This window comes from Chenopodium album, chromosome 7 (genome assembly GCF_948465745.1).
Source record: "Chenopodium album chromosome 7, dcCheAlbu1.1, whole genome shotgun sequence".
NCBI lineage: Eukaryota > Viridiplantae > Streptophyta > Magnoliopsida > Caryophyllales > Amaranthaceae > Chenopodium > Chenopodium album.
In genome coordinates this window covers 63,962,677-63,981,473 of record NC_137840.1, presented here as the reverse complement: position 1 = coordinate 63,981,473, position 18,797 = coordinate 63,962,677, and the positions used below count along the sequence as shown (strand labels likewise).

General features: G+C 34.7%; 1 pseudogene; it reads left to right on the top strand.

The window, feature by feature from the left end:
* The first annotated feature begins 16,584 nt into the window (after nucleotides 1-16,584).
* LOC145640467 (wall-associated receptor kinase-like 1 pseudogene) lies at nucleotides 16,585-17,581 on the top strand (annotated as a pseudogene).
* Nucleotides 17,582-18,797: the final 1,216 nt, after the last annotated feature.

The window sequence follows — 18,797 nt, the reverse complement described above, 5'->3', positions numbered from 1 at the left end:
AAATTTTTTTGGGGTATATATCAAATTTTAAAATATATTATTGATACAAATTAGTTAGGAATTGATGTGCTCTTGTAACGATTTTGCTATCTAATACGCATGTAACGACTAATAATAATGTTGCTAGTGAAAAGGTTCAATTTAATACACTAAAAAAATAAATTAAATGAAATAAATGTTCAAAGCCCGTTGGGTTGGTCCGAACCTAAAACTTTGGGAAAGAGTTGAACATTTCTTGACTCATAACCTGAAGTGGCCCAATTTGAGATGACTCATGATCCGACCCTAATTGATGGGTCTACATAGTAAGAAAATTCTATTATATTGTGAAGTACTCATATTATTTTAGCCGATTAGTATATATTATAAATGGATGTTTTACGCTTTAAACAATATTAGAATTATAATCTAATAAGTTTTTTGAATAAAATTATAATTCAATGTGTACATCTGAAATATTGGTATTTTATCGAAAATAAAACTCTAAACTAACAATTTTATCCTAAAATTCTATCTAAATAGAATTCTAAACTAACTTTTTTATCTTGTAAAGTCTATTTAAATCTATCCTACGTAACTAACTTTTTTATCTTGTAAAATCTATTTAAGTCTATCCTACGTGGCGCGACACTTGACGAAAAATTGGAACGCCAAGTGTCGCTACCTTGTGACCTGCCTAAAAGTTTAACATTATATATATATATATATATATATATATATATATATATATATATATATATATATATATATATATATATATATATATATATATATATATATATTCAACCAAATATAAGGGATAACTGCTATTTGAAGTAACGATTTTAACTTATATTTGAAAGCTAGTAAATTTATTGTCCTTAACGGATTATTAGCCTTAAAAGTATATCGCTAAACACGCTTTAATAAAGTGTATTTGGCGATTTACTTTTACCTTTTATAAAAGTGTATTTGGTGATTTACTTTTATCTTTTATTATCCTTATCAACTTATAATTTGCCTTAATCTTGATTGAGATATCCTGGCCTAGATCTAAGGGTTAAGGACTTACAGTTTCTTTTCAATTCTTACCCTGCTCATGTAAGTTGTTATGTCTTTATATCTCTATGACCCATCTTATTAGCTTGAGATATATATGCTTTTGGAAAATTAATAGTAACAGTATGCTATAAATTGTATGGTTATATTTGCTAGTAACTAAATTTTGTGTGATTGACAGATGACACGGGCACTATTAGATTTTTCATATTCATCTTTTCATCAGGTAAGTTTTCCTTTTTTTTCTAATATACGAAGTGTAAGATAACATACCAAGTGTAAAAAACTTCACGTGTTAATTATTCTTGGATGGAAAGTGTACTAATAAATATTTAATTTATTGTATTGGAAATGAACATGAAGGGTAAAATAAAGCTATCCATCTTTTAAAGGAACTTTTGATAATTACTACCATTTATTGTTGCCAAAATTGAAAATACCACCTCAATTTTTTATTTTTTTTTAAAAAAAATTTACCACCTAGTTTTTTCCAAAAGTTTTGAAAATCCCACCACTTAGTGAGATGACGTCATTGTGGGACCCACAATTTTGTTTTCCCTCTCTTTCCCTCATCCTTCCCTACTCCCCTCTTTCAATTTCATCTCTGAAATTTGATATCATTTACAAAAATTTCGCAAATTAGGTTATAATTTCTACAATCTAACCTGAAACGAAGTGGATTGATTATATTAATTAGGGTTTGGGTAATTAATTTGGGGGTTTTGCTAAATTGGACAACTTAGGGTTTATGAAGTTAAAATTAAATGAATAAGTGGACAATTAAACAAGTAATTACCACGAATAAACCATTAATTTGTCGAATTTAGCAATACCCCCTAATTGATTACCCTAATTTGTCGAATTTAGCAAAACCCCCAAATTCATTACCCAAACCCTAATTAAACTAATCAATTCAGTTCGTTGTAGGTTAGATTGTAGAAATTATAACCTAATTTGTGAAATTTGTGTAATTGAAATCAAATATGAGAGATGAACTTGAAAGAAGGGAGTAGAAGAATAGGGGAAATCGTGGGAAAAAGAGGAAAAACAAAATTGTGGGTCCCACAATGACGTCATCTCACAAAGTGGTAGGATTTTCAAAACTTTTGGAAAAAACTAGGTGGTGAAATTAAAAAAAACTTGTGCTGGTATTTTCAATTTTGGCAACAATAGATGGTGGTAATTATCAAAATTTCCTCTTTTAAATAAGAACTTTAGACAAACATATCAAACCTATTGCTTTGAGTGATGACATGAAGTGTATTTTAATTAATGTTTTATTTGGATAAGAAAGAAGGAAAGAAAGGAAGTAGATGGAAGAGAAAGACAAGCAAAAGTTGAATTCCATTTCTCCACAAATTCTCTCCATTCATTGTTGCCTAAAGCCACCCCAAATGCTGATCCCTCACCACTCACTGGCACCAGGATTGATGAAATAAAATCAAGTACGCTGGTGTATATCAAGACTAGCACCTTCCTCTCCTTCACTTTCCACCTTAACTTGTTAGTTGAGACGATTAATAAAAGAGAGGGGGGTAAATTGTATTGAGTTCCTAATGACTACTTTTGCGGAATAATAAAACAAACAATTAGGAACTTGCACAGACACACAGATTTTACGAGGAAACCTTCCAGGGCCCAACTAGAAGTAAAACCTCGACCCTACCTTAGGGATTTCAAACACAAACACTTTCACTATAATAGAGCAAACACCAAGTTACAACCTATTATGCACAGACCTTTACTTACAAGTTCCTACTCAGAAACTTGCTACTCGATAGGACCCTATCCTACCCAATCTAAGTCCCACACTTAGATTCTCTCGTACTACCAAAGTACAAATCTCTCGGCTTCTCACTAGAAGCTTACATAATCTGTATGCGATGTAAAAATAACAAACTCACCCAAATAACCCCAACCAATACAAGTGTATGACACCTAGTATATGATAGGTAAGCTATGCACAAAATCCGAAGCTAATATGACAAGATTAGAAGCTTGGTAAACTTACTCAATCGATGCTCTATGATTTTCTTCACGCATAAAACTCACAAAAACCTTAAACCATTTCAATCTCTACAATTTATACAAGTATGACTTGTATAGTAAGTAGGTTTTCTAAAAGATATATAAATAAGTTAACTTAACTTATCTTCAAGTCACGGTTTTAAGTAAATCATATTTAGAAGATAATATTTTTCCGGAAAATAAGATAGAAAGATATAGAATAAAATCTTTTTAAAACCGATTTTAAGAAACCGATTTTAAATAAAATCTTTTCATAAAATCTATCTTTTTATCTTTTCCAATTTTATCTTTATTTACCAAGCAACTTGTCACGCTTCTAATAAATCTCATGCATAACCTACTTAACATATTTAACAATAAATCTAAAAGATAAAATCTTAACTAAATAATATTGCCGCGTCACATTCTGTACGGAAGATTACTTGGGCGTCACGCAGGCTAAGTTCCTAAAGGAACTTACTATCTTCACTTGCAGTCCAGGCTGACACCTCAGCTTGCTGTCTTCAAGTTCTTGTTAGGGAACTTAGTTCTTGTTAGAGAACTCTTCTTCAACTTGATTTAACTTTATGTTTAAAGGCTCCTTTAGTCTTCTTAGCTTAAGTTACTTCTTCCATCACCAAGATCAATTTCACCTAAACTAATCCAACACTTAAAAACCTTTATTAGTAGAGTTTGCTTTAGTTTAAGTTCATCATCATCAAAACCTTAAGGTTCAACAATTTCCCCCTTTTTGATGATGACAAACTTAAGCAAATTCTTGAGAAAAGTTAAAACAAATAAAAGGACGTATTTTTGTATTTTTGATTTATTGACAAAAAGTAAACACACAACTGAAAGTAAACATACAAAAATAAGAAAAGCATAAATAAGCAGAACAAAACATCTATAAAACTTAAGCAGTAAACCTAAGAGATAAACTAAGCTACTTGGCATCATATCAGAAAAAGAATTTTCTAATACTTTATCAACTGGAACCCAGAATAACTTCAGCTTCCAAGTTTGCTTCCTCTATTCCCCTTTTTGGCATTATAAAAAAGTCCTATTTTTCAAGGTTATTAAGCATCTAGCCACAATCCCACAAGCAATTCATCGAGTGTGGGAAACAGAAGGCAGCGCTGCATAAATGTTCAACATATACATTTGCATAAATGTTCAACATATGCATAAGTTACCTTAAGCAAGTTCCACTTTCCTGCATAAATGTTCAACATATACATACACACACAAGTATAGGCAAAGTTCCAACTATTAATTAAAAACCAAAAGATTTATCATCCTGCTGAACAATTTTTTTTAAAAAAAATTACAATCAAAATTAATTGTTCAAACACTAAAACAGAAATTAAAATTGTTCATGACTGAAATAGAGAAACAGAAAATAGGCTAGGTTGAATATAGGCTAGAAAGGGGTATATTGAGAATATGATAGGCTAGGTCTCAAGAAACTCCAAAATTTTCTTGTAGTCCTCTTTTGTTTGTTGTACAAAAACCTCCAGGTTGTCTTCAAGACTCTTGAGTTTTTGTTGGAACTCCTCCTTTTGTTCCTGTAGAGCCTTGTTCTGTTCTTGCAGAAACTTCTTTTACTCTTGAAGTTCCTTGTCCTATTTCAGCACCAGCTTCTTAAGCTCTTTTAATTCCTTTCCCTGCTCCTGCACAAGCTTTTCTAGGGTTAACATCTGAAGTTTTCCAGCAGAATCCTTCATTTGTTTCTCAACCCTTTCCATCCTATCCGCCAATTCTGCAACTTGCCCATCAAGGATACCCTCCTCAACATCCAACTACATAGGCTGTTCCATGCTTGTCTGAGGAACAGAACTAGCAGATATCCTCCTGCTTTTCCTTACAGGCTGCTTAGACACCTCTTTCTCTTTTCTTTTCCCTGTCATTTTTCTTTCTTTTTTTTCCCCCTTCTCCAATTTTTGGATTTTTCCTTTTACTACTTCCAAACTCAATCCAGCCAGAGTTTCCTCATTTAGCACATTCTCTGGCTTCTCATCCAGAACACCATACCTACCCTTCAGAATTACTCAAGCATTTTTAAACACAATTGACAAAATAGCTCCATAGCCCACTTTTGTCCTACTTGGAACACAATGTGCTAAGTGCTGATACATCAATGCAAGAAAATTGACTTTAATTTTCTTAGACAAACAGAAAATTACAGCCATATCCATCAGGCATGCTTCTCCCTTCTTTGCACTTCTTGGCAAGATGGTTTTCTTGACTAAGTTGAACAACAACTTGTTCAACAGGCTCAAATCATTATGACTCATAATCTTCTTCCCCCTTTGACCAATGAGGGCTTCAACAATGTCACCGGTCAAGTAATTTCCTACTTTAACACTAGCTTTTCCCTTAATGTAAGTTTCATACCCCTCAGTTGGAGTTTTTAGAATTTTACCTAGGGTTTCAACATTTAATTCAATTTTTACACCATCGACTACACTAGAAATTACCCCCAATTTTTCTTGAAAATTTTGACAGAACTCAGTCATAGCAATTGGATACAAATAGTTTGCTGAAACTTTTGATAACAAGTATTCCCATCCTTGGAACTTAATCAAATCAAGAAACTCTAAGAATCTAGCTTTTCTACACCAATCTAGATCAATACGATGTCCTACAACATACCTCCCTGCCTGTGATTCAAGTTCGGCTTGATCAGTTACCTCCTCTTCTTCATCTTCCTTTTCTAATTCTTCCTTTTCTGAATTGTTGTGATCTTCTTTGTCTTTCTCTCCCTCATTCATATCTCCTCCTTCTTCGTCATCCTCTTTGGTCTCTTCTGAATGTTTCTCTTGAGCAAACTCGTCAACTTCTTCTATTTACTCCTCAAGAGACTTCTCTTTTTGTTTCTTCTCTTTCCACTCTTTCAACCTTTGAAGGACACTTGAAACGGATGACTCTTCTTGGTCACTTTTACTTTCCACTTCTTTAGGTTTAGATGATGAGGTTTTAGGATGTTCAAGGGTTTTGGTTGAAGTTAAAGAGGGTTTGTAGTTCACCATGGCTAATGGAGATGTTTCCTCTTGAATGGTGTTTTTCAAGCTTTGTGAGTTTTCTGATGAGACGATTTCAGCAATGATGACCATTGTTGTTCTAGAGATGGTTTTAAATTTCAGGAGGGTTTTTTTTTTTACTGGAATGGGGTTAATTGATTTGACAGTGAGGTGAAAGATGTAGGTGAAATCAGCTTTTATAATTAATGAAGCAGCGTGAGGGATTTTAAGAGATTTCACTATTCAGTCATTAATTGAACAAATTCAATTAATTTTTCAATTTTAAGTTAACAGGATGAATTTGCCAAAATCCTTTTCTTTCCAAATTCATTTAATTTAAAAAAAAAACTTTATAAATACACACTTGGAACACGCTTTCTACACATGTGCAATGTAAATACTTAATAACTTACACAGTTAAGCAGTTTAATGAACTTACCTCTAGTAATTAACAACGGTGACACTTTAGCTATGTTTAGCAGATCAAAATTGTGCTAAATGCTCTTTTAGCTCTATTTACATTATCTTTGACTTTGCCATATCTTGGAACTTTAGAAGCAATCAATTCAGCTTGATCATCCCAAGTTCCAGTCTCAATTTCTCAAATCTTTCTCTGCTCAAGGGTTTGGTTAGAATATCTGCAATTTGATTTTCAGTATGACATAATTCTAATTTAATATTCCTTTGCTCCACATTATCTTTTAGAAAGTGATGCCTAATGTGGATATGTTTTACCTTTGAGTGTTGAACTGGATCCTTAGAAATACATATAGCACTGATATTATCACAGTAAATAGGCACACATTCAAAAATAATACCAAAATCTCTAACCTGTTGCTTTATCTAAAGTACTTGTGAACAACATGCTGCTGCTGCCACGTACTCAGCTTCAGCTGTAGACATTGCAACTGTGTTTTGCTTCTTGGAACCCCAAGAAACTAAACAAGGTCCTAAAAATTGTATCATACCTGAAGTGCTTTTTCTATTGACCAAATCACCTGCATAGTCAGCATCAGTAAAGCCATTAAAATCAAAGGAGTCACATCTAGGATAGAAGAGACTCAAACCATCAGTTCCTTTCAGGTATCTAAGGATTCTCTTTACTGCTTTCAAGTGAGACTCCTTTGGGTTTGCTTGGAACCTGGCACACAAACCTACACTAAAAGATATGTCAGGTCTACTAGCTGTTAGATAAAGTAAAGAACCTATCATACCTCTATACATAGATTGATCAACACAAGTTCCAATTGGATCTTCATCCAATCTAGTTGCTATACCCATTAGAGTGCTATTGGTCTTAGCATTATCTAGATTGTACTTCTTGATCAGTTCCTTGATATATTTTTGTTGATGGATCATGATTCCTTCTTCAGTTTGCTTAATTTGCAATCCGAGAAAGAAGTTTAATTCTCCCATCATGCTCATTTCAAATTCTCCACTCATAAGGTCAGCAAAATACTTGCACAAAGATTCATTTGTTGCACCAAATAAAATATCATCAACATAAATTTGTACAACTAATATGTCAGTTTCATTTTATTTTAAAAATAAAGTTTTATCTATTTTACCACGTTTAAAACCATTTTGTAATAGGAACTTTGACGATCTTTCATACCATGCTCTAGGAGCTTGCTTTAGCCCATAAAGAGCTTTGCCAAGCTTATAGACATGGTTTGGGAACTCTGGATTTTCAAATCCTGAAGGTTTTCCACATAGACTTCTTCATTTAAGAATCCATTTAGAAATGCACATTTAACATCCATTTGGAATAACGTGAATCCCATATAAGCAGCAAAAGCAATGAGTAAACGAATAGCTTCTAACCTGGCTACAGGAGCAAACGTCTCTTCATAATTTATTCCTTCTTGTTGATTGAAGCCTTGAACAACAAGTCTTGCCTTATTCCTGACAATAATACCATGCTCATCTAACTTGTTCCTAAACACCCATTTTAAGCCAATAGTCTTCTTATCCTTGGGTCTAGGTTCCAAATGCCAAACTTTATTTCTCTCAAACTCATTTAATTCAGCTTGCATAGCATTAATTCAGTCTGTGTTAGTTAAAGCTTCAACATATTTCTTAGGCTCCATAGATGATAGAAATGCATAGAATGCACAGAAGTTTCTAAGCTGAGATCTAGTCTGAGTTCCTTTTGTAATATCACTCATGATTGCATCCACAGGATGTGATTTCTGATGTTTCCATCGCTTTGGTGTAAAGTTTTTGACTGGATACAATCTTTCCTGATTATTGTTGATTAGTTCTTCTGTAAGAACTTGGTCTTGAGTCTCAGTTAGAACTTCAACAAGGTTTTCTTCATTCTGGTCTTGATTTTGTTCTTGATGTGGAGTTCCTGGTGCATTCTCCATTTCAGGTTCTACATTTGCTTCTAGATTCGTCTTTTCTACATTTTCAGCTTGTTGCTTCTGCAATGATGTTGACTCCTCATCTGGATCTGGCTTGCGCACAAGTCCAATTTCAAAATCATCATCACCATTCTGTACATCAGATAATTGTTCAGTTTCATCAAATATAATATGTATAGATTCCTCAACACACATTATTCTCTTATTATAAACTCTATAGGCTTTACTATTTGAGGCATATCCTAAGAATACTACCTCATCACTACGTTCATCAAACTTTCCCAAGTTCCTTTTACCATTGTTATGAACAAAATATCTACATCCAAAAGATCTAAAATAAGAGATATTAGGCTTTCTCCCTTTGATTAGCTCATAACAGATACTTTGTTTAGAATGTAACATGTTGTATTCAGGGCTTCTGCCCAGAAGTTCCTAGGCAGACCACTTGAGATCAGCATTGTTCTGGCCATGTCTTCAAGTCTTCTATTTTTGCGTTCCACAACTCCATTCTGTTGTGGAGTCCTTGGTGCAGAGAAGTTGTGATCCATTCCATGCTCAGTACAAAACTCATCAAAATTTGAGTTTTCAAATTCAGTTCCATGATCTGATCTAAGGTGAATCAGTGGATTACCTGTTCTTCTCTGTTCTTTCTTTACAAATGCTACAAATTCATCAAATGTTTCATCTTTGCTAACAAGAAAGAAAACCCAAGTAAACCTTGAAAAATCATCAACAATAACCATTACATATCTCTTATCACTTCTGCTTTGGATTCTCATAGGACCACATAGATCCATATGAATAAGTTCCAAAGGTCTTTTGGTGCTTACCATTTTCTTGGACTTGAAAGAGATTCTAGTTTGTTTTCCTCTAACACAAGCATCACACACTTTGTCATACATGAAATTTATGCAAGGAAGTCCTTCCACTAGTTCCTTAGATCTAAGCTTATCAAGTAAAGTAAAGCTTGCATGGCCAAATCTCTTGTGCCATAATAGAGGATCATCCTCAATAACACTGAGACACGTTAAACTGCTGTTAGGAACCTCGTTAAGATCAACAACATATGTGTTCCCTTTACGAGTTCCTTCTAAAATAATATTCCCAGTGTCATTGTGAATAATTCTGCATTTATTAGAAGTAAAGCTTACAGATTTACCTTTGTCACAAAATTGTGAAATACTTAACAAGTTGTGTTTGAGACCCTCGACCAAAAATACATTATCAATAGCATGGGAACTTGACCTTCCTACTTTGACAATAGCGACTATCTCTCCTTTCATGTTATCACCAAAGGTCACAGTTTCCCCATAGTAGGCATCCAGTGAGAGAAATCTAGATTTGTCTCCAGTCATGTGCTTAGAACAACCACTGTCGAGGTACCAGGTGTTGTTCCCCCTTACTGAAACCTGCATGAAGAATTAAACATTAGTATCAGGAACCCAGGTTTCCTTGGGTTCCTGTGTAACATGAATGGGATTATTTTTCATAACCCAAATCTGTTCAACATGTTTTTCATTTTTTTGTGTACTCTTTTCTTTCTTAGGACACTTAACCTGTTTATGTCCTGTATTGCCACAAAAATAACAAACAATACTACTAGGTAGGTCAACATACTTCTTTTCCTTTTGGAACTTCTTTTTGAAACCCAGACCTTCTGTTCTTTTGGTTTGAGCTTTAGTGATCCAATCAGGAACTCTGTACTCTATAGGTTGTTTGCCTTTCCTAGCTTTCTCAAGTTCCCCCTCAAGTCGTGCCTTATCCGATCTTAGATCTTCCAAATCAGATTTTAGTTTTTCAAAATTTGGATATTGTGCAAGCTAGTGAAGAAACTTCAAAATTAGGAGTATCAAGACAAAGTTTCGTTAAAGAAAGTTCCACATTTAACATTACATTATCATGTTTCAACCTATCAATAGTCTCTTTTAGAATTTTGTTATCATCAAACAGACAAAAGAACCTATATTGAATGTCAAACTTCATGTTGTCAATCCACTCATTGTTCTCTTTGTAATAAAGCTTCATCACTTTACTGTTTGACTTTATATAAATTCTTTAATTCTTCTTGCATGTCCAACATAGCACATATCAAACTATCTCTAGAGAAATGTTTTAAATCATTTTGAGAAAACCATACCTTAGATTCCAGTTCCTTCAGTTTTTCTTTATCATCTGCTTTTTGCCATCAAACATAGATGAGCAATTTCATCTGATGGTTGGTCCTCTTCTTCCTCTGAATCCGAATCTCCCCAGGCAACTAGCATAGCTTTATTTCTTCACATTATCCTTCGTGAAGTAAGGCTTATAGACTCTTGACTCCTTGGATTGCTCCTTGCCTTTAGTCTTTCCTATATCACCATCCTGTCCTAGACAGACCTTAATAAAATGATCTTTAGAACCACACTTGAAACAAGTTGTGTTTCTGGAACTTGTGTACTTCTTGTTCCTATCGAACTTCCTGTTGTTTATCATATTTTTAAATCTTCTTACAAGCATTGCCATCTCATCCTCATCAACTTCTGATTCCTCTGAGTCTTGAGCCTTAAGTGCAAGACTCTTGTTTTTGGAACTTTCAATATTGGAACTCATATGAAGTTCATGAGTCATCAATGATCCAGCTAGTTGTTCCATGTTGAACTTGGTTAAGTCCTTAGCTTCCTGCATGGTAGTGACCTTGGATCTCCAACGTTCATCCTGTGGTAGGATCCTTAAGATCTTCCTTGCCTGTTCATCAATAGGAATGTGTCTACCAAGGGAATTCAACTCATTAATAATATCATTGAACCTAGTGAACATTTCCTCTATAGATTCCTTAGATTGCATTTCAAACCTTTCATATCTAGACATCAATAAGTCAATTTTAGAACATTTTACCTCATTAGTACCTTCATGAGTTACCTCCAGTAGATCCCAAATCTGTTTAGTAGACTTGCATCCCATGATACGATTATGATCATGAGGTCCAAGTCCATAATGTAAATACTTTATGGCTAACGCATTCAATTCAAGTTTCTGATAATCTTCTTTATCATAATCAGATATAAGTTTAGGAGCCACCTCGTTCTTTTCATTAGTTGGGGTTATTTCAAAATCACCAGATTCAATAACACGCCAAACTGGTAATTCTCTGCCTTGATGAAGATCTCCATCCTGTTCTTCCAGTAGGTGTAAAACTTAGCGTTGAACATGGGAGGGCGTTGGGTGGAATATCCTTCTTCAAGTTTCTCCTTGTAATTCATCTCTCCGGGAACTTACTCAGCAAAGTTATCTGCTTACACGTGAGAACCTTGCTCTGATACCAATTGTTAGTTGAGACGATTAATACAAGAGGGGGGATGAATTGTATTGAGTTCCTAATGACTACTTTTGCGGAATAATAAAACAAACAATTAGGAACTTGCACAGACACACAGATTTTACGAGGAAACCTTCCAGGGCCCAACAGGAAGTAAAACCTCGACCCTACCTTAGGGATTTCAAACACAAACACTTTCACTATAATAGGGAAAACACCAAGTTACAACCTATTATGCACAGACCTTTATTTACCAGTTCCTACTCAGAAACTTGCTACTCGATAGGACCCTATCCTACCCAATCTAAGTCCCACACTTAGATTCTCTCGTACTACCAAAGTACAAATCTCTCGGCTTCTCACTAGAAGCTTACATAATCTGTATGCGATGTAAAAATAACAAACTCACCCAAATAACCCCAACCAATACAAGTGTATGACACCTAGTATATGATAGGTAAGCTATGCACAAAATTCGAAGCTAATATGACAAGATTAGAAGCTTGGTAAACTTACTCAATCGATGCTCTATGATTTTCTTCACGCATAAAACTCATAAAAACCTTAAACCATTTCAATCTCTCCTATTTATACAAGTATGCCTTGTATAGTAAGTAGGTTTTCTAAAAGATAAATAAGTTAACTTAACTTATCTTCAAATCACGGTTTTAAGTAAATCATATTTAGAAGATAATCTTTTTCCGGAAAATAAGATAGAAAGATATAAAATAAAATCTTTTTAAAACCGATTTTAAGAAACTGATTTTAAATAAAATCTTTTCATAAAATCTATCTTTTTATCTTTTCCAATTTTATCTTTATTTACCAAGCAACCTGTCACATTTTGTACGGAAGATTACTTGGGCGTCACGCAGGCTAAGTTCCTAAAGGAACTTACTATCTTCACTCGCAGTCCAGGCTGACACCTCAGCTTGCTGTCTTCAAGTTCCTGTTAGGGAACTTAGTTCTTGTTAGAGAACTCTTCTTCAACTTGATTTAACTTTATGTTTAAAGGCTCCTTTAGTCTTCTTAGCTTAAGTTACTTCTTCCATCACCAAGATCAATTTCACCTAAACTAATCCAACACTTAAAAACCTTTATTAGTAGAGTTTGCTTTAGTTTAAGTTCATCATCATCAAAACCTTAAGCTTCAACATAACTTCATAGTTTTGGGTTCTAGAGTCCGACAACCAACCAAAGGGAAACCTCAATGGATGCCCCTCCTGTGTCGGCCTCATACTCCTTGGCTTCTCTTTGATCTTTCGGTTTCATACCTTCACAACTGCTGGCCACCAAAAGCACGTTAAGTTCTTTCCTCTTACACAAATAGCCGTTTAGCCAAAAATGTGTAAATCAATCGATATCATTATCCTTTACATGCCCCACCTCTTATCACAATGAAAGCACAAGACTTTTGTTCTCCTCTCTTGAAGTGTCCAAACTCTATGTGCCTTTGTGTCTCTTTAATTGCCTTATTGACACCATATAGCTAGGCTGGGCTATGGGCAAATCTTTAGATATGCCTTAAACATTCGGACTTCAAATTAAGGTTTGAATTAACACACCACTGCCACATTTTCTCGTTTAGATCAATTAGTTGTTGGTGTAGTGGTGATTGAGACTACACTTGGTAAGAAAAACATGTATTCGATCCCCCAAAACAATGATTGGGAGGGAATAGAAACTTAATCACCCAGAACTGATCTGGATCCAAATTAGCCCAAAGGGGTGAACCGGGTGAAACACCCAAAAAAAAAAAAAAAAAATTCTCGTTTGGGTCATGTAACGAACTTTGCCGAACTGACCCAGACACAAGGCCGTCTTAATTTTTTTGGGCCATATTCTAACCTTAAAAAATTGGGCCCTAATAAAAAGCAAAAAAACAAATACTGTATTATTTCAATAACAATATATTAATTTTTTTGACTAGAAATAAATTCATTTAATATAAATAATATTACACCATCAATATATGCAAATTGAAATTACAAAGTAGATTTAAACAAAGTTTGCAGCAACAATTAATCTAATACAGAGTGTATAAAAAAAAAAAAAAAAAGAAAAAAAAAAAAAAAAAAAAAAACTAATACACAGAGTAATTGTTTGCTGCAAATCTCAATTTAATCAATTAGGTATTTAGGTAGAACCCATTTCAATATTTCTTTGACTTTCTATCTTGAAAATGGCAAATTGGCAATAATAAGCTTATAGAAAAATTAAAATAGAAATTTCTTTACTAAAAAAAAAGACAAATTTGCCGTTAAAGAATGCAGCCCGTCTTGTGTGCGGCTGACCACATCGTGTGACCACTTAAAATAACCCTAAAACATTGATTAAATAGCCCCTATAATATCGACCAAATAACCCTTATAACACTGACGAAGTAACCTCTTTAACACTGATGAAGTAACCCCTTTAACACTGATCAAGTAATCCCTATTACACTAGCGAAGTAACCCCTATAGTGGCTGGTCACACGGTGTGGTCAGCCACTTTGTGTAAAAAATATGGAAAACACAAAATTAAAATACAAGAAAATCCTTTGCATATCGCTGTAATTGATAGAGGAAGGTAAAAGTTTAATTGGAAAGTTGATAAGTTTGGGTAAAATGAGAAAATTAATGACAAATTATAAATAAATAAAGGAAGATTGAAGGGTTTTATATTTTTTCAAGGAAATTCAGAGTAATCAACGGAAGAGCAGAATCTAAGCATTGAATTGGAGTAAATGAATAGAAGGAAGACGGAAGCGTTTAAACTTCAAATGCGCGTGAGAAAGTCAAGCAATTTTTTATATTTTTAATTTAAGATTTGGGCTCTTTACAAAATTGGGCCCTCGATACTTCGGGGCCTTGTGCTAAGGGTCTGTTTACACAGGCCCTTAGCCGCCCCTGCCCAGACGCACCTTTTTATAATAACCAAGGTCCGCCTCTTTGGTGTTAATGAGCGGGTCCTCTCTTCAATATATCCTACCATATTTATTGTCATTTAGGGTCAAAATGCCTCATTTCAGCCTTAATGTCCTCCTTAAATAATACTATTATTAAGGAAATTCTGACATTTGCTACCGGTAAAAACACCTCGCTTCACATTTGCTACCGGTTAATTATTTTTTTTTACTTTACTACCGCCTAAATCAGAGTTTGTTAAAAATACTATCACTTAACGGAATCCGTTATTAAAAAAAAAAAAAAAAAAAAAAAAAAAAAAAAAAAAAAAAAAAAAAAAAAAAAAACAGCCACCACTAACAATCCCCTGCCCCTCCTGTCAGCTACCCTCCCCCCTCCCCCTTCCGGTAGCCGACGCCCAAAGTTGCGGTCGGCGCCGGCGACCCCACCTGAATCGAACCCCTCCCCTTCCCCCACCTAAAAAACCGACACCTCTAACCTTAAACCACCAACCCGAAACCTCCCTAAATGGGTTTTAGGGTTTCACTTATAGTGGTTTTGGGTGGCTGGGGAACTCCTTTGCGCGGCTGATTGGTGCTCTATTACGGTGAAGAGAGGTGCGGGTTGAAATTGTGGTGTTATGGTGGGCGTTTTGCGGCTGATTTGCAATGTTTTGCGGCAGATTTACGGTAGATGGTGTTTCCGGCATGGTTGGGTGTCCGTTTGGGGGAAGGGAGAGAATAGGGGTTGCTGATTAGTAGGCGTGAGGCTGCTGGGCGATTTGGGTTGTCAGTTTGGTCGTTTCCGACATGGTTGGGTGTTGGTTTGGAGGAAGGGAGGGGGGAGGGGTGGTGGATGTAGTGGCTGCTAGCAGCCACAAGTGGAGACGGCGTTTGGCAGCGTTGATGGGAATTAGGAAGGTGGCTAGGGATGAAGTGGTGGCTGGACGGTGGTTGGGCGCCACTAACGGAAATAGTAACAATGTAAGACATCAGCTAATGATTTTTAACAAACTTCGATTTAGGTGGTAGCAAAGTAAAATAAATAAATAGCCGGTAGCAAATGTGAAGTGATGTGTTTTTTTCCTTGGTAGAAAATGTCAAAATTTCCTATTATAAAATTATATTTCCCTAACATCAAACTTTTAGGGACATCCTCCAATTGGAAAGGCCATCTCTATATACTTTTGATGGTTATCGGGGTCCTTCCCTTCCAAGATTGATATTTTCAACTTTTGATGGCGTCGATCGATGATCCCCGCCGCCAGCTCCTCTTCATACCTACGTTGGTTAATACTCCTGTTATATATCCTCCTCACTTATGTGTTATTTTCATGCACTTGGCTGACTGAAACCTTTGTTCAGTTGAATGACTGGTGGTGGTCGACCTCCTAGGTTACTTCCCACCAATACCTTCATACTAATAATTAAACAATTATTGTCTATGTAGCATGACACTTGACGAAAAGTTAAAGCGCTAAGCGTTGCTGGCTTGTTGACTCGTGGCATAGCTAAAAATTTATATCAATTATATAATATGATATGGGCTAGCCAAAAAATAATAAAGGGTAGTGTAAACAAATAAGAAATAAGGTTTTTTTTTTTAATTTTTTCCAAAGATTATCTCATATTGTGAATATATAGTCGTAAACTTACAATTGAAAAAATAAGAAAAAAATAGATGGAGTATTTGTTAATGCATTATATGTGAATATGGTACTATTGAGTTGGTATGTAATTTAAGCTCGTATAAAGTGCATAAAATAAATGGATAACAAAATTACGTGCAAATGAGTGTAATTGATGAATATATTTCATTAAAACAATATATTTATGTAATTGAGTTAGTTGGCCATGTATTTATATGATGTATACGACCTTGAAATATGCAGTTGTAGGTTCAATTACTTTGATGTGCTATTGTGTTGGGCAATGTTGGTGGTGCAAAACAAAAAGAAGAAGAAAGGAAACAAAGCTCAGAAAGAAATACTTTAAGGGAAGATTAGAAGAACAAAGGATAAACCAAGAAGAAGCTCAGAAAACAAAACTCTTTACAGAGAATGAGTTAAAAAAAGCAACTGACAACTTCAATGAAAATCGCGTAATTGGTAAAGGGGGACAGGGTACGGTGTATAAAGGAATGTTAAGTGACGGGAAACTAATCGCTGTCAAAACATCAATCTCATTGAATGAAAGCCATTGGAAGGAGTTCATAAATGAGGTAATTATACTCTCACAAGTCAACCATAGAAATGTAGTTAAGTTGCTTGGATGTTGCTTGGAAACTAAAACTTTGCATTTAGTTTATGAGTTCATCCCAAATGGCACTCTTTCGGAACTCATTCATAGTCCTCATGAAGAGTTTCGAGTAACATGGGAGATTCGACTAAGAATTGCATCTGAAGTTGCCGGGGCTATTGCTTATCTGCATTCATCGTCTTCATCTCCTGTTTATCATAGAGACATCAAATCATGTAATATACTCTTGGATCACAAGTACACGGCCAAAGTTTGTGATTTTGGAATTTCGAGATCAATTAGTATGGATCAAACCCACTTAACAACTTGTGTACGTGGGACATTTGGTTATCTCGATCCTCAATACTTCCGTTCAAGGCAATTCACCGAAAAGAGTGATGTTTATAGTTTCGGGGTGGTTCTGGTTGAAATATTAACAGGACAAAAGCCAATTCGTATGACTTCAGACTATGCAACGAGTTTGGTGATGCAATTTGTCGAAACTGAGGATTCGGCTTTATATGAGATGCTTGATCCTATAAACTTAGAAAGTAATAATTTACTTGAAGACATGATGGTAATTGTAAGTCTTGCAAAGCGTTGTCTCCACCCCGATGGAGCTTTAAGGCCAACAATGATGCAAGTCGCCATTGAACTAGCGTGTTTGAGTAGAAAGGTACCTGCTAAAGTTATCGCTTCATCAGAAGGAAACACGTCAGATCTAAGCTAAGTCAACTTCTACAAAAACACATCTAGACGAACCATGCTCCGGCCTTTTGAATCCATTTTAATTATAATGTAGTTTGATATCCAAAGGTGTGGAATTTGAGATTTGTAGTTGGTTTTGTATGGGTTTTTATCATAATGCTAAGCATATGTTCCTGAACAATTTGATTACCGTCTTTTCATCGTATTAACTTACAGTAAAAATTAAGAAGCTTACACTTAACCTACAAACTCAATTGGCATCATGACAATTTATAAGACTTGATGCCCAACAACCGAAGGTACTTGAATCATACTTTGGTCATTTTGGCTTATGAATGAGTAGTGTCCCTTGAAACAGAAAAAATTTGGGCTAGTATGTTGTGTTAAGCTAGATGGTTGCAAATATTATTCGAAAATTATACGTAGTATAATTCTATTTTAGAAGCATAGAAAAATGTTGAGTATTTTTTCAAACAATAATTCTAAGCTTTAAAAGAAAATTTGACATTTAACTAGTCAATTCTTTCAAAATAATTAGTAAAAAATTTAATAAAAATGGGGAGATTACATAGTGGGTCATTTATCGCCCTCGAATATCTAACTATTGACCGCAAAATAAAATAAAATTACGTACTTATTCTTATAATAACGATTATAAAAATAATTAAATTTACCTCAATTTCACACTTTGACCATACATAAAAATTTTAATTGTTCTCTCTAGCCAACGGCCACCAACACTCATCGGTTAACCAGCCCAACCACCGTGATTTTCAAAATCAAACAAAATTTTCAAATATTAAAGCGTACGGACTCGGTACGTTATGGTAATTTTTTATAAAATTCAAAACCCAGGAAAACACCTAGGATTTTCGATAACCCCAGGCTGAAATGCCAAGTTTGTTCAAATATCCTAGGATGTTTCGAAAAAACTAGGCGTTTCAGCCTATGATTTTCGAAAATCCTAGGTGTTTTCCTGGATTTTGATTTTCAACCCAAAATAAATCAAATTAGTACAAATCTAAACTATAAACAAACTAACGATGCTGTGATTTTTTTTTTTTTTAAAAAAAAAACAATAATAATAAACAACAATAGCGAAAAAAAAAACGAATTTAAAAAAAAAATGAAACTCAGGCAAACACCTAGTTTTTTCGAACGTCCTATGCTCAAACACCTATTTTGTGAGAACAACCATGCGGTTGTTTAACGAATCTGGGCGTTTGAGCCTAGGCCGT